Source organism: Zingiber officinale, chromosome 9B, assembly GCF_018446385.1.
Source record: "Zingiber officinale cultivar Zhangliang chromosome 9B, Zo_v1.1, whole genome shotgun sequence".
Taxonomy (NCBI): domain Eukaryota; kingdom Viridiplantae; phylum Streptophyta; class Magnoliopsida; order Zingiberales; family Zingiberaceae; genus Zingiber; species Zingiber officinale.
Window position 1 is genome coordinate 32,081,775 of NC_056003.1, and position 16,108 is coordinate 32,097,882.

Here is a 16,108-nt window from a genome sequence, read left to right on the forward strand (position 1 = left end):
GATATTTAGTCATGAATCTCATTTACTATTTCAGAATTTGAGGTGTTAATCACTAATTGATTCTTACTCAATACGTGCGACCATAGACACCTGTAAGTGACCAAAAGTGATTAAGCAACCATAGATACTCGTAAGTGCTTTAACATCCCATCCGATAATTGCTTTTACCGGTTTGAGGGTACATGAAAATGCTTTTGTAAGAAACCACTTGTCCGAGAAATCCCACGAAGGACAGCCAAAATGCACATTCACTGACTTCGGATAGAGATGTTCTCGTCGAAACGCCTTCAGGAACATGTGAAGATATTGTTCATCTTCCTCCTCAAACCGAGAGTATATCGAAATATCGTCAATGAAGATAATAACAAACTGATCCAAATGTCCTATAGATATCCAGTACATCAGATTCATGAATATGACTGGAGCACTGGTAAGTAAGCCCCAATCATAACCAGTAGGATTAGTTGATATATATGTACCGAGATCCAGTAGCATGCTATACAACTTTATCATCTGTTAATCAACTATATCCAAAATATAACAAAGGACATACCTTTAGCTGGTATTCTAGCTGATACTGCTTGCTTTGTTAACTTATATACAATGAATTTGTTCAGGCAACGGAAACATGGCTCATGAACATGCGACACTTGAAGTTATCAGTGGAAAGAGCAACACAAGGTATAGGCTAGAAGAAGATTGTGTCTATCTTCTTGACTGGATGGGTGTAAGAATTCTTAAGATAGGTTGTCTAATTATTTGTAATAGCATCTGAATCATGCTAAAGTAACTTTTTTTAATGCATTTTGACTAGTGATTTGATTTGTAAAGTCACTGCCACATGATATGCCCACATCTATGGTTTGACTGTCAAGCCATTAGCATCTGGAAACATTTCTGAACTTTTAATTTCTTCTCTGAACTTATGATATGTAATTCTACCATCATTAAACAATTTCATAATCCAAAACAGTGTATTAGTAGATCATGCAATAAAACATGCCAGTTATGATTGTTTTAGCAATGACACCCTTCCATTCAAAGAAAAAGGGTTATCCACTGAAACAATACAATGGATCTTAATTTGCTCACACATTTTGCCGCACCAAGCAGCTTTCTTATGCTTATTTTTATTTTAGTGGTGAGAATTAATTATTAGAGAATCAATTGTCTAGAACAGAATACTTCACTCTGAGTTTTCCTGTAAGCACAAATTTTGCTTATCCTCCTGTGCCTTGATATTATTGCAGTCCGAGACAATTCAGTTCAATAAATCTTTGAGCTAAGCCACTATATTTAACCAACAAACTAGTCTTTAATATTCGTGTAATGTTAACCTCCACAAGTGTACGGAAATATCACAAGTAATATAAAAGATTATCGTATCCACAGGGACTGTAATAAGCACTAAGAATATCTCAACGCGAACTAGCTAGACAACAAATCAATGGATTAACAAAGTCTAAGTGTAACTATGAAAAGTAAACAAAGTAATAAAAGAATAGAAAACAAGAACAAGGGCAATGATAAGGGATGTTCTAGGAGTTTTGGTTTCTTTGTAAGGTTTCTCAATGTAAATGATCTACCAAATCTTATTTCTCAATTGTCCACCATTTGTAGAAGGTTGCCGGTTCTCTCTTGCAATAAACAACCGGCTTAGGACTGAAATCTATACCTAAATGCGATCAATTAGATATGAGCCTATGTTGTCCTTACACGGGCATGTTCCTGTCACGAAGATCCCTCGAAAAATCAACATAGAAATCATTACCTCTCAACCCATAAGATATAAAGATTAATGTATAAATCTATCCTACCCTCTTGATCCTATTTCCCCCCCTAAAGCTCATCCCTCAAACGTCCTTACACGGACTTGCACCTTACGCATGCTTCCCTTAAAAAATCGAGTGAGAGATAATCTCTACAAGATCCACAAGACATTCAAACAATCAATCAAGAATGTGCATTAGGTCCAAATCACAACAATACATCCAAGATTTAGTTGATACAAATAGGGCAAAATCATAGAAATAGGGAATTGGCAAATCCACAAGAGTTTACATCAAGAAATCCTTACAAATACTCCCTCCATCCTAGAACAAAGACAAACTACTCCATCAATCGAAGAAAGAGATCCGAAAACATAAAGATTACAAGCATTCTCGATGCCAATCCAAGAAAAGGAAAGAAAGAAGGCTTATCTATGATGAAGATGGTCTTCGGATCCAATCCACGCTCCCGGAGTCGAATCGGTGAAGATCTTCCCTTAGATCGCCCAGAAATCCACCCAAGAATGGAAGGAATCGCCCAAATCTTCCTTTCTCCCAAAGGGGAGAAGATCCCCTTTCAAATCTTGAAGGAAGCCTTATATAGAAGAGGGGTTTGGGCGCCACACGGCCCCGAAGCATGGCCATGTGAGGTTCACACGGCCTACTTCATTCTCTTCTCTGCTAACCTCACACGGTCTTGTGAGGTACACGGCCATAGCTTGCCTCTACCAATGCCCCCTTGCACGACCATGTAGATCTACACGGCCTGTACTGCCTTCGCCTCTGGAAACCTGACACGACCGTGTGGTGCACACGGCCAGAACTCTCTTGCTCACTGGAAACCTCACACGGCCGAGGCTTCTCTGGTCTCTGGAAAACTGACATGGTCGTGTGGTGTACACGGCCTAGGCTTCATTGTGTTGGTGCAACCTTAGGTCAAGGTTGACCTGGTTGACCCGACTCGAGGTGACTTGACTCGAGTTGTATTTTGATGTTTGACTTGGGAAGATTGTCGGTGCAACCTTAGGTCAAGGTTGACCTAGTTGAGTTGCATGTTGATGTTTGACACTCGTGAGAGAGTTCTATTCTTGATGTGAGACAATAATAGATGGTTGGGAGATTATTGGTGCAACCCTAGGTCAAGGTTGACCTGGTTGACCTGAAAAGTCCAAGTATGGAGACTTGGCACTGGAAAAGTCCAAGCAGGGAGCTTGGCACGCGAAAAGTCCAAGTATGGAGACTTGGCACTGGAAAAGTCCAAGTATGGAGACTTGGCATTGGAAAAGTCCAAGCAGGGAGCTTGGCACGCGAAAAGTCCAAGTATGGAGACTTGGCACTGGAGAAGTCCAAGCAGGGAGCTTGGCACGGGAAAAGTCCAAGCAGGGAGCTTGGCACGAGGGAAAGTCCTAACTGGGATGTTAGGCAGTTGGAAAGTCCTTGTGAGTGAAGCCAGGCAGTGGGAAAGTCCTAACTGGGATGTTAGGCAGTTGGAAAGTCCTGGTGAGTGAAGCCAGGCAGTGGAAAAGTCCTGGTAAGTGAAGCCAGGCAGTGAGAAAGTCCTAACTGGGATGTTAGGTAGTGTGAAAATCCTGGTGAGTGAAGCCAGGTGGAAAGTCCTGGTGAGTGAAGCCGGGCAAGGGAAAATCCAGATAGATCAAGGGTGATCGGACATCTGGTGTTGAGAAGTCCAAGTGAGTGAAGCTTGGCATATGGAGTCGGAGAGGGCTCGGTAGCTCGTTCTCCGAACTAGGTTAGAGAGGGCACTCTAAACCTAGGAGTTGGATCGGTCTGCAGACCGATCTAGTGATACTCAGTGTTTCCTGATCGGTCTGGTGACCGATCAGATTCCACTCGGTAGCATACTGTGGAGTTCCTGATCGGTCCACAGACCGATCAGGCGACGATCAGAAGTGAAAAAAGAAGCTCCTGATCGGTCCAGGGACCGATCAGGTGTATGCCTGATCGGTCTCCACGACCGATCAGGAGACGAGTGCGATTCTCTGTGAGAGAGCTGGGAGAGCTGGGATCGGTCTGGGGATCCTGATCGGTCCACAGACCGATCAGTGACGATCCATCTCTTCCCTGATCAGTCTGCAGACCGATCAGGGTTCTAGCCGTTGCGACGCAACGGCTAGTTTTCTTCGCTGTCTTCTTCGCAGGTATAAAGGGGTCGAGGGCTGCTGCTGCACAAGTACTTCTTCTCTTTTCCTTGAACTTCTGTTCTTCTGCTGCTAAAGCTTCTTCTTCAACTGAGCTTTGATTGAGCTCGCCTCCGAAGCTTCGCGTGAGCTTCCAGTCGTCGACAAGCTGCTGCGTTTGGGTTGTGAAGTTGCTGCTTCACCTCCAGTCGACAAGAAAGCAAGCAATTGGTAGAATGCTATTGTATTCATATTGTATTGCTTTTCTTACTGTTCTTGTACTCTTTGTTTGTTGTTGCAAACGTTTGTGGCGAGGTTTCTCCACCCACAAGGAGTATATTGTATTAGCCGGTTCTCCGGGGACTCATCCACCGACGGATTGACTGGACTCGTCCACCTCACGGACACGCCGAGGAGTAGGAGCCCTAATCTCCGAACCTCGTTACATCCTTGTGTTAAGGTTTGGTTTTCTTCTCTTTCGTTTCTTTGTATTTTCCGCTGCGCTAACACGTTTTGTAGAAAGAAACGACGATTTGGGGTCGGCTATTCACACCCCCCTCTCTAGCCGAGTACGAACGATCCCAACACATTGGACTTCAAAACTTGGCACGACCGTGTGAGGTTCACACGGCCAAGCCATCTTCTTTCTCTACTGCAGCTACATGGCCTCTCATCTCCACACGGCCTGGGCAAACCCCCATGGCAGGGTCGTGTGGGGTTCAGGTATCATGGCTTCCTCCATCACTTTGCTTGCAGATTTGGGCTCGAACACGCATCCTTCACCAAATTCGATTACTGCGTATAGAAAATGTACAAAAGCATATCTCCGAACAAAGAGAGTAAATATGCTAAAAAGGAAAGCTGGAAGTACGAAAATGCATAGATCAAGCATGCTCAAAGTATGTGAATGTGCGCCAAAACATGCTAACAAGTGTATACAATCTACGCACATCTCACCCCCAGACATAAACCTTTGTTTGTCTTCAAGTAAAATGCTACAATCTAAATTCATATACTCTACAATGCTCTCATATCCCTAATACATTCTCCGAACTCTATCAAAAAGTTTCATTAGTAAGCATGATCATGAAAACAAGTTAAGTTTGGCTCAAGCATAAGTACCCTGTGCATAGTGCAAAAACAACTCAAAACTCTTCAAGTTTCAATCCATGTCCTAGTCAAGTCGTCATCAAGTTTGAATTCCTAGTGTTTCCAGTGATAGACAAGTAACCAATGATAGACACTTACTTGCCACACACTTGGTTCATATTCCTCAATCAACCCAAGGTCTCAAAGGCGTGCTCAATCTCAAGAAAAGCTAAGCAGTCATTTCCCCAGTAACCTAACTTGGTCTCAAAGGGGTGACTAGCTAGATTCCACTCATGACAACTGTTTTTTATATCCCTTATTCACTCTTTTTTTTTCTTTGCTTTTTTTTTTCACATTTTCCTTTTTCATAAGTATTTGCATTATGCAAATCTTATTTCACAAGTGTACTTTTAGCACAAATGTTGGAATATTTTGATTTTTCTAAATGAGCTTACATGAGTTGAGCCTCATCCAGTAACCAAAATGAAGTTTGAGAAATCACCATGAAAACCAAGTACTAAACAAATAAGATGAATCATGACTATTTCAATGATATCAACCATTCAAGCATTAAGTCAAAGTGTAATGAAAATAAGATCTTAAGGTCAAGCCAAGACTAAAACTCATCTCCATATGATACTTAGCTTATGTCATGCTACTCAAGATAGAGAAAAGAGGTACATTAAGCATACTACTAACATCATTTACAACATCATGAATCTAGATAATGAACGTGCTAACATTTAATCTTGAAGACGAGAAAGCATATAAGTGAAGTTTTGATGTTCTCAAGATGTATGCCACAAGATTTTCAAAAGATAGTCAAATGACTATCAAAACAAGCAATTCAAGCTAAGCAAGCCAAACAAAATAAAATGCAGAGCAAAAACAACTAACATGCAGAAAACAAGCAAAAACTGAAAACTAGAATGCAGAAAGAAAAATCAGGTTCGACACCCCCCAGACTTAAACTTTTCATCGTCCTGATGAAATCAATATGGTGGAGGAGGTGAAGGTGGAGGAGGACGAGGAAAAGGATGCCTACGACATGGTTGGCCAATGGGAAAACTAGGGAAACCTAGAGTTTCGCTCAGGATTATATGATACTCAAACAAAGCATCTACTTGTTGGCTAGTGACACTCATGCTTTGCATAAAATCTCTCATTCTAGCTTGATCTGTATCATAATCCTGGACAAATTTGGCCACTTGACCTTGAAAATTCCTCGTAGATTGAAAATACTCTTGTACTTCTCTAAACTGACTATCTGATAAAGAGAAGCGACCTTCCAACATTCTTCGTTAGGCATCATGCTTCTTATGAAGCGATTCTAGAGAAGTACGAAAATCAGAAAAGTCAAATCTGGATGGACCCGTACCATAAGCAAAAGAATGCCTAGCAGGATCCGGGTGTCCGAAAGGCTGCGGGTATCTAAATGTCAAGAGCTCAATGTGTGGCTCTATGTCTCCGGATATGGAGGGGACATTCTCGGGGTCTACATCAGTAGTGATTACCCAATTAGCTGGGTTACAAATGGAAGTTCGTTCGGGACAAGGAAGAGGTAGAGGAAAACCATTCCTCCTAGGAAATGCGAAACCGTTCTCATCCCGAATAATCATTTTCATAGCAAGACATGCATCCATGTCGATCATATCATTGCCATGAACAACCTCCAACCCATCTAAATCAAGTTCCAAGTTAATTGCTACTTGAGTAATCAACCCACCAAGAACTATTGATCCCGAAGACGCCCTCGCAGTTCTCACTAAGGTTTGCAAAAAATGAAAATCGGAATCAAAATTAACCTTATGTAGCATAGCCCATAGAGAATAAAGTTCTACTTTTTTGACGACTCCATCACTTTCCCCCTACCAAAAATAGTTTTGCTCATGATTCTATGTAGATATCAAAAAATAGGGTTTTGCATGTGAGAAGCCTTGTCTCTAGAGGGCTCATAAGGGTGATCTAATCCGATGATTGAATTCCAAAAATGATTCTAATTAAACCTAGAATCAAACCTTCGAGAGCTACCGGAAGATAATCCAAAACAAGTGTTAAAGTCACTAAATATCCATTGAAAGTCTTGATTCATCAACCTAAAAGTTATCTTGCCAACAAAATCATCTTCATTGGCAAAATGGACATCTAGTGAGCTTAGAAACTCCAAAACAAGGCGAGGATAAGTAGGTAGATGTGTGTACAACATATCACTCCAATCTAAGAACCTAATCATCCAATCTATATCATCCCTAATTCCCATCATATCTAAAACGGTTGGGTCCATATACCTAGTACACACGATCTTTCTATTGACAAGAATTGCAAATCTAGTAATTTGATCATCATTTCTAAATACAATATTGAATTCGTTGTCATTACCTTCATTGCGTGAGGTCCTCTTTCCTTTGCCTTGCACCGGTTGTTTCCCTTTATCTTTGGATGGCTCCTTCCCTTTGTCTCCACCACTAGATCCACTACCACCCTTGCGAAGTCTCTTCAATAGGTTGGACATATTGTCAAGCTTGAATGGGGAAGGATACTATCTAGGGTTGGAGGAACTAGAGAGATCTTGGATCTAGGAGAAGAGAAGAATCTAGATCTAGGTGAAGTTTGTGGAGAAGAAAGGGTTTTAGGTTTAGATCTAAAAAGGTTTAGGAGAAAGGTTGAAGAAGAGAGGAATTTTGGAGAGAAGAGGGTGTTGAGATGAGGTGGGTGTGTGGGGGGTACGACCTGGATCTGGCCGTGTATAGGAGACACGGCCTGAATAAGTATCTCCACACGAGCCGTGTAGATATACACGGCCCCTGCCTTGTCCTTCTCAGGTTGAGTCACACGGCCGTGCCAATTGGCACGACCATATACTTCTTCCTCTCGGGTGTCTATGCACGGCCGTGTCTGGGACACGGCCTCAACAGCCTCCTTCTCTGGAATCAGCACACGGCCGTGTCAGATGACACGGCCAGTGTATGCTTCCGCACTGGTTCCTTCACAATGCCATGTGTGAGACATGGCCAAGAAGTTCTCCTCCTCTGGATTCTTCACACGATCGTGCCTGGGACACGACCATCCACCTTTGCTTCTCTGGAGACTCCACATGGCCGTGTCATGTAGACACGACCTAAGCATTTCCCTTCTCTGCACCATGAGCCTGGCCGTGTACAGCACATGACCATGCTCTGTTTTGCTCCAATTAATGATTTTTCTCCCTTCTAGCTCTTCCAACACTTTCATGCCCATGAAGAAGTCATGGTCAGCTCATGGAAGTGAAATTTCAACCTGAAAATAAAGCAAAAAAGAAAAGTAAAAATACTACTAATGAACAACAAAAACATGGAATGAATCTAACTAAAAAGAACTCTTGGGTTGCCTCCCAAGAAGTGCTTGTTTAAGGTTTTTAGCTCGACTAAGCTTGATTACTCCTCTCTTTTCCTTGCCCTTAGAGGGCAGACATATTTGTCACTTTTGTTGGGAGGTCTTCTCCCAACATCTTCCACCACATTATTTTCTTCGTTTGGTGGCCTCCCATGAGGATGGAAATTCCATTCCTCCAATTTGTAAATGCTTGCCCTGCTACAAGCATTTAAGAGAGAAGAGACATGGTTAGAGGCTTTAGATAAATCATATTCCAACCATTCTTTACCGATTACCAAAGAAAGTTTATGATTCTTAACATCTATGATAGCTCCTGCTGTAGCAAGGAATGGTCTTCCCAATATGATAGGGATTTTTGGGTCCTCCTCCATGTCTAACACAACAAAATCGGTGGGGATTATACTCCCACCTACTTCTACTGGCATCCTCAACGATACCCATAGGGTACTTGCAGGAGTGATCAGCAAGTTGTAGTGCCATGGTAGTAAGTTTAAAGTTGTTGAGACCTAATTTATTACAAATAGGATAAGGAATGAGGCTAACACTTGCCCCTAAATCACAAAAAGATTTCTCAATAAATTCAGTTCCTATATTGCAAGAAATATAAAAGCTTCCAGGGTCCTTCAACTTTGGGGAAGTGTTCTTTTCAAAAAGAGCGATGTATTCCTCTGTAAGTGCAATGGTCTCTACATCACCTTTCCTTCTCTTATTCGACATGATGTCCTTCAGGAATTTGGCAAACTTGGGCATTTGAAGGATTGCATCGATGAGTGGTACTTCAACACATATTTCTTTTACCTTCTTCAAGAATTTACCAAACTCTTCATCCTTCTTTAACAAAATAAGTCTTTGAGGAAAAGGGACTGCTATACTTTGATGGTGGAGTGGAAGAGTCTCTTCAACCTTAGTAGTACTCTCCTCATCAACTTGAATCTGATTTGGTGCTGGAGGAGAGATCTCTTCTTCAGTGTGCATCCCTTTTGGAGCAGTCACTTGGGGATCTCCCAAGGTCCGTTCGCTCCTAAGCTCAATTCTATTGCAGTGCTCCATAGAATTGACATCAGGCTTGCCAGGTAATTGTCCTGGTGCTCTAGAAGATGAAGAAGCTAGTTGGGCAATCTGACTTTCCAAGATCTTTTGATGTCTATCAGAATTATCCATTCTCTAAGTGAGCTTTAAAATGTCTTGTTTCATTTCATTCTGAGTAGACATAATATCTTCAAACATCTTTTCAATTTTAGACATAGGAAAGTCTTGAGAAGATTGTTGCTGAAAATTTTGCTGCCTGGATTGAAAAGTAGGTCTTGTCCCCATGGATGGTCATTGATCTTGGTTATTTTTGTAAGAGAAATTAGGATGACTCTTTCATCCAGGGTTGTAGGTATTTGAGTATGGGTTGTTCTGCCTTTGATTGAAACCCATGATTGCATCACATTGCTCTAACTGATTGATTTGTGCAGTGATAGCCCTCAATGGACATGAGTCATTTGAATGTTCAGAACTTCCACATACTTCACAAGAAGAAACAATGACATTGACCGTACTTGAGCTAGCTCCCATATTCTCAAATTTTTTTGTAAGAGCATCCAGTTTTGCAGCCAATAAAGTCACTGCATCAACATCAAATTTTCCTGATGCTTTTACTGTTGGGTTCATACAAGAATAACCACCACTTCTTTCATTAGCCCATTGATGGTGGTTTTGTGCTACACTTTCTATTATCTCCTCGGCTTCATCCAAACTCTTGTTCATAAGTGCCCGTCCAGCAGCTGAGTCAAGGGACACTTTTGTATGATAATTAATGTCGTTATAAAATATATGCATCACTAACCACCTTTCCAAACCATGGTGTGGGCATTGTCTGAGCATACTATTGTATCTATCCCAAGCTTCAAATAAAGATTCAGAGTCTGCTTATTTAAAGCTTGCAATGAGATTCCTCATATGCACTGTTTTACTTGGAGGATAGAATTTATCAAGGAATTGTTGCTCGCATTGCTCCCATGTGGTGATGCTATTTGGGGCCAAAGAATTAAGCTATTGCTTGGCTCTATCTCTCCAATAAAATCCAAATAATAGTAGGCGCACTGCCTCTGAAGGAACACCATTCATTTTCATTGTCCCGCATATTTCATAGAAGACTTCCAAATGTTGATTTGGGTCTTCATGCGGTCCTCCACCAAACTGATTCTACTGCACCATAGATATAATTGCATGTTTGATCTCAAAATTATTTGCTTCAACTGAAGGCCTTGAAATACTAGATCGAAAACCCCTAGCATAAGGTGCTGCATAATCCTTTAGTTGTCTATTTACCATAATAGAATGTTTTTGTTCTTCTTGTTGTCTTTGCAGAATTTTTCTTCTATGAAATGTTCTGTCTATCTCAGGGTCTATAGGAAGAAGTTCTCCTGCAAAGTTAGATCTTCGCATACACAAGAACAAGATACCAAGATATGTTTACAAAAGAAAAAGACTAAATCAAAAGAAAACAGAGAAAAGTTAGACAAAAAATGTTAGAATCAACAATGCAGAATTAGAATTACAACAAAAATAATTGTAAAGAAAGTTATACAAGAAAGGAAGAACTTATGAAAACAGATTTCTAACAATTAGTTACAACTATACAAATGAAAAGAAAAGTTATGTCTAATCTAACTCAATTAATAATTCCTAATGTTATAACGCAGTCCCCGGCAATGGTGCCAAAAACTTGTTAACCTCCGCAAGTGTACGGAAATATCGCAAGTAATATAAAAGATTATCGTATCCACAGGACTGTAATAAGCACTAAGAATATCTTAACGCGAACTAGCTAGACAACAAATCAATGGATTAACAAATTCTAAGTGTAACTATGAAAAGTAAACAAAGTAATAAAAGAATAGGAAACAAGAACAAGGGCAATAATAAGGGATGTTTTAGGAGTTTTGGTTTCTTTGTAAGGTACCTCAATGTAAATGATCTACCAAATCTTATTTCTCAATTGTCCACCATTTGTAGAAGGTTGTCGGTTCTCTCTTGCAATAGATAACCGGCTTAGACTGAAATCTATACCTAAATGCGATCAATTAGATATGAGCCTATGTTGTCCTTACACGGGCATGTTCCTGTCACGAAGATCCCTCGAAAAATCAACATAGAAATCATTACCTCTCAACCCATAAGATATAAAGATTAATGCATAAATCTATCCTACCCTCTTGAATTATCCTATTTTCCCCCTAAAGCTCATCCCTCAAACGTCCTTACACGGGCTTGCACCTTACACATTCTTCCCTCAAAAAATCGAGTGAGAGATAATCTCTACGAGATCCACAAGACATTCAAACAATCAATCAAGAATGTGCATTAGGTCCAAATCACAACTATACATCCAAGATTTAGTTGATACAAATAGGGCAAAATCATAGAAATAGGGAATTGGCAAATCCACAAGAGTTTACATCAAGAAATCCTTACAAATACTCCCTCCATCCTAGAACAAAGACAAACTACTCCATCAATCGAAGAAAGAGATCCGCAAACATAAAGATTACAAGCATTCTCGATGCCAATCCAAGAAAAGGAAAGAAAGAAGGCTTACTATGATGAAGACGGTCTTCGGATCCAATCCACGCTCCCGGAGTCGAATCGGTGAAGATCTTCCCTTAGATCGCCCAGAAATCCACCCAAGAATGGAGGGAATCACCCAAATCTTCCTTTCTCCCAAAGAGGAGAAGATCCCCTTTCAAATCTTGAAGGAAGCCTTATATAGAAGAGAGGTTTGGGTGTCACACGACCCCGAAGCACGACCGTGTGAGGTTCACACGTCCTGCTCCATTCTCTTCTCTGCTAACCTCACACGACCGTGTGAGGTACACGACCGTAGCTTGCCTCTACCAATGCCCCCTTGCACGGGCGTGTAGATCTACACGGCCTGTACTGCCTTCGCCTCTGGAAACCTGGCACGGTCGTGTGGTGCACACGGCCAGAACTCTCTTGCTCACTAGAAACCTCACACGGTCGTATAGCACACACGACCGAGGCTTCTCTAGTCTCTGGAAAATTGACATGACCGTGTGGTGTACATGACCTAGGCTTCATTGGGCTTCAAAACTTGGCACGGCCGTGTGAGGTTCACACGGCCAAGCCATATTCTTTCTCTGCTGCAGCTACATGGCCTCTCATCTCCACACGGCCTGGGCAAACCCCCATGGCAGGGTCGTGTGGGGTTCAGGTATCATGACTTCCAACATCGCTTTGCTTGCAGATTTGGCCTCGAACACACATCCTTCACTAAATTCGACTCCTGCGTACAGAAAATGCACAAAAATATATCTCCGAACAAAAAGAGTAAATATGCTAAAAAGGAAAGCTGGAAGTACAAAAATGCATAGATCAAGCATGCTCAAAGTATGTGATTGTGCACCAAAACATGCTAACAAGTGTATACAATCTACGCACATCATGTAACCTCTTCAATTGATTGATCGTATGCTCTACTTCCAACCTCCTAACTGTTTCAAAATGGCTATCTTTGGTTCTAATAAACACTAATTGGTGAACTTTTTCATATATGGAAAATAGGTCTATGTTTGCCATGAGAAAGGAAAACTACTTGAACTCGTTTGTCCTGGTCTTAGTTCTAAGTTCTTCGGGGATGGAGCCTTGCAGATGTTAAAGTTGGCTCTTTTTTGCACCAATTCAAAGCACAGGTTCGCTCAATCGGATACTCACTGGCACCAAGTTTATAATCTAATCACCAACTAAAATCACCAAATCTTAAAACATCTCTCACATGCTATTCCCCATGTCACTATCAACAACAACTCTTAATAATAAGATCAAAATCAAATATCCACTAATAGTCCGTCGGAAAGCAACATATTACAAAAAATAAGTCAATCCTCATTTGTCCTCAACATTAATCAAACTTAATAGCTTCCTAAATAATAAATAGACTAAAGGGAAGTCATCCACCATAGATCAATATTGTTTGTCTATGTTGTACCAACTTAAAGGTTTATAGTTTATGGGGAAGTTTGTTGTAGTATATTTTTAGTGAGGCAAACCTATCATGCGCTCAGAAGTCTATCTTCCCAGTGATCATCTCTCATCATTAGGTACTTAAATATCCACAATAAAGAAATGACAATTCAAAGCTCAAAGGGTCACTTAACCTTTTGACTGTAAGTCTACCCATTAAGAGGATAACACCACAACTCTCGTAATTATGCTCATAAATGTCTTTCGATAAATGTCGACAAAAAGTCAGACACTCTGATTTAAAATATAAACTTCAAGACCTTAGATATATGAACATATGGTCAAGATCTTGAACTACTTAATAAAGACAATGTTAGTTGAGTCAACTAACTATTGTCTTACTGCACTTTCTCTACTTAAGGTTCAGGAACCTCTAGTGATGAGGTATGCTCAAAATGGTAGAGAAGAACTATCACTAAATAGTTTGTCAAAATAACTATCAATCGATGTTCTACCTCTCGAAGATCATCATCTAAAATTTCAACTCAGTTACGATTGAATCTCATATGTGTTAAGAAGTTAACACTACATTCTCCGCATCCTTACGAGTCATATATCTCAATGTACCATTGAGAATATTTAACCATATACAATAGGTCCATCAGTTAAAATCTCCCATGAAATAGCATTAGATGAGTCGACTAACTATCGCCTTATATACCATTATGCTACAGGTTGCTCTACCTAAGGTTTGGAAACCATTGATGGTGAGCTATAGAATAGGAGGCATAGAAATATCATTTCTTTGGACACCTCAAAATAATCACCAAGTGATGCTTTGTTTCTAAAGATCGTCCTCAGTGTTTTCCACCAAGAGGTGGCCTAGTCTCGTATGTGATAACTAGTTAGTATTATCTTTTCGCATAAATACAAGTCATATATCTGAATGTACCTTCCATGTTATCTAATTAGGTACAAGCGATCCATGGTTAAAACCCCCATGAAATATGATACATTGATCCTCTACTAACTATAATCGTATAAGTATACGTTCCTTGTCACTTACCAAACTGGTAGTGGCAGGGTCAATATTGTTACTAGTTGATCCTGTCTGAAATATGCGAGGTGGTGCGCTGGCTCTGGTGAACGACGATTTCTGATGAAGACGAACTCCTAAAGATCCGGAAGAGATCCTCAATGATCCTACGCATAATGAGACGAGCCAATAAACAAAGTGTTAGTGACCTAAGACCGGGGTGAGGATCCCTTGCTAGGCCCTCCGACACTCAAGTCAGTTCCTCTCTCGAAGGTGGAAGAAGAAGAAGAAGAAGTACAATGACTGAAGTACTTAGAAACAGAGTTTTGGATGTTAGAACTTACTTACCCTGCCAATAGAGAGGATCTCCCTTTTTATACTACCTCATGTAGCCTCCGTAATCATGAAGTGGTCCCTGATTTGTTCGAATTTGTTAGAAGATGAAGTTATCTTCTAAGCTTCATGCAATAATCTTTAAGGAATCTTTTTTGTACTCTAGATGTACCTCTTTCGTCATTTGTAACTCATATTCATGATGAAATGTGCATAGGAACAAGTCGCTATAACTGAAGAAGCTTCTAGAAGATATTTCCTGCCAAATTTGCTAGGTTGTTATGCTTATATACTTCTGTTAAGCATGTCTCGACCGGTCATTTGAGCAGTCGTCTATATATTGAGAATCCCTTGAGAATACCTTATGTTAAGCATGTATCAGCCAATCATTCAAGCCGACCATATATATATATATATTGAGAATTCCTTGAGAATACCTTCTGTTAAGTGTGTTTCAACTAGGAATGTACCATAAACATTATGAAGCTGAGCACCTTTACACTTGATTAGGTTTTGTCTGACCGAGCACTTGTAAGCATATTGGTGCTCGCTTGGCCTTCAGTTGATCGATAATATACTAAAAGCTTCTATAAGGCTAAATACTTTTATGTTCGGTCAGGCTTTGCCTGACCGAGCGCGTGTAAGCACATGGGTGCTCGCTCGGCCTTCACTCGACCGATAATATACTAAAAACTTCTATAAGGCTAAATACCTTTACGCTCGGTCGGGCTTTGCCCGACCGAGTGCGTGTAAGCACATGGGTGCTTGCTTGGCCTTCACTTGGCCGGTAATATACTAAAAGCTTCTATAAGGCTAAATACTCTTATGCTCGGTCGGGCTTTGCCTAGCCGAGCGCGTGTAAACACCTGGGTGCTCGCTTGACCTTCACTCAACCAGTAATATACTAAAAGCTTTTATAAGGCCAAATACCTTTACACTCGGTCGAGCTTTACCTGACTGAGCACCTGTAAGCATATTGGTGCTCGCTCGACCTTCACTCGACCAGTAATATACTAAAAGCTTTTATAAGGCCAAATACCTTTACACTTGGTCGGGCTTTACCTAACCGAGCGCCTGTAAGCATATTAGTGCTCGCTCGGCCTTCACTCGACAGATAATATACTAAAAGCTTTTATAAGGTTAAATACCTTTACACTTGGTCGGGCTTTACCTGACTGAGCGCCTGTAAGCATATGGGTGCTCGCTCAGCCTTCACTCGGCCGATAATTTACTAAAAGCTTCTATAAGGCTAAATACTTTTACACTCGGTCGGGCTTTGCCTGGCCGAGCACGTGTAAAAACCCTTTTATTTGATCGTTCATCATCCTATTATTCATACATTCACCCAGCTATATACCCCTCCTATCTTTCTCGACCATGACCTCTACTTCATTTGACAGGTC

General features: G+C 40.8%; 2 pseudogenes; both read left to right on the forward strand.

Annotated features, from left to right (window-relative positions):
* Positions 1-267: 267 nt before the first annotated feature.
* The window catches only part of LOC122022914, a 33,525-nt pseudogene continuing 17,684 nt past the window's right edge, over positions 268-16,108 (forward strand).
* On the forward strand, positions 10,209-10,306 carry LOC122025973 (annotated as a pseudogene).